This window comes from Hylobates moloch, unplaced genomic scaffold (assembly GCF_009828535.3).
Source record: "Hylobates moloch isolate HMO894 unplaced genomic scaffold, HMol_V3 SCAFFOLD_5, whole genome shotgun sequence".
Lineage (NCBI taxonomy): Eukaryota > Metazoa > Chordata > Mammalia > Primates > Hylobatidae > Hylobates > Hylobates moloch.
Window position 1 is genome coordinate 61,130,550 of NW_026652280.1, and position 1,620 is coordinate 61,132,169.

The following is a 1,620-nucleotide window of genomic DNA, read 5'->3' on the forward strand; positions in this document are numbered from 1 at the left end:
TCATCTGCCCATTCCCAAATCAGTCACTGGCAAGGGTGATAAGATCACCTGACTGGACTAGACCAATCATGATTTACCCTCTGGAGCTGGGAAGGGGATCATATTCCCTGAGCACATGTAGGTGAAACCCGTAAATAAAATCAGGGTACTGCCTACAAAGAAGAATAGAGAGAAATGGCTGATAAATATCTAACCAATGGCATCCATGCATCCATCTCTCTTTATATGTGTATGTTGTGTGTATATATAGGGGATCTATCTATCTATCTATATGCATCTATGTATGCATATACCCACCAATGTGTGAGAAAAATGTGCCCTCCAGAGGATTAATTATAGTTTTTTGGGGGGAGGCTTGTTTTTTCTTTTAGATCCAGATCTATGGAGTCACAGAAGAGTTATTGTTGACATCTGCCATGAGAAGTCAATGTTATTTCCTTATTTTGAGATAAGAAACTGTTCATTATTACAGTGAAAGTTCTAGCCCTGACCATTAATAACTATTAACAGTTTGAGTATCAAAATACAGACTCTATTCCATTAATACTATGTGTATGAATTTCAATGAATTTCACTATAATGTCAGGGCCTTTTGTCCTCATTTTTCATTAACGATTTGCTTCTTAGACAGGTGCGGTGACTCATGCCTCTAATCCCAGCACTTTGGGAGACGGAGGTGGGAGGATCACCGGCAGCTAGGAGATCAAAACCAGCCTGGGCAACATAGTGAGACCCAATCTCTCTACAAAATAAAAATTTAAAAATTAGCCAGGCATGGTGGTGCATGCTTGTAGTCCCAGCTACTCAGAAGGCTGAAGTGGGAGGATTGCTTAAGCCCAGGAGTTCGAGGCTGCAGTGAGTCACAGTCGTGCCCCTGCACTCCAGCCTGGGTGACAGAGCAAGGCCCTGTCTCTAAAAAAAGAACCAAAGAGCCTGCTCCACACCTTCCATCCCTGTGGGAGTGTTGAGATGGAACAGGAAGGAAGGAGTAGACAGAAGAGAGAGGCAAATAAATTTAGAAGATTTCAAGCAAAGAGACAAGAAGGGAGCAGGAGTTTAGAAGTCAAGGAGAGAGAGGATGCCACAGGCAGCCTCCAGTCCCAGCCTCTGCAATCTACAGGGCTTCCTTTAGAAACTACAACCATGTTGCTTTCCACAAGAAACACATTTGCTGCTTTTACAGAATACCCAAAGCCTTCATTTTCTTCCTTTTCCTCAGCATCTTCTTTAGCGTGCTCTCCATTTTAGATCCTGTCTGTGATCATCTAGTCTCAGCATTCCTCTTTCCAACTTCTGACAACCCAGAGGTTGGTATGTCAAATCCCAGCCAGGAGGCGTGGCAGGTGGAAGTATCTAAGGATAAAAACAACTACTGACAACTGCCCCACATGTTGGATTTGCTTTTCATGACCAGAGCAAATACACTTAAGCCGCGTCGTCTCTAAAACTAAAGAATATATAATACATATTTTATATCTGTAACAAGTTTTTATGAGCAGATTTCTGATTTCACTTTCCTCAAGCAGCTAGACAGTAGAATAGGGGTTGCAGTCCAGCTGCAAACTCATTTCCTAAGCCAGAAAAGAGGGAAAGGAAGAAGGCTGCAGTCAGAGTCCCACG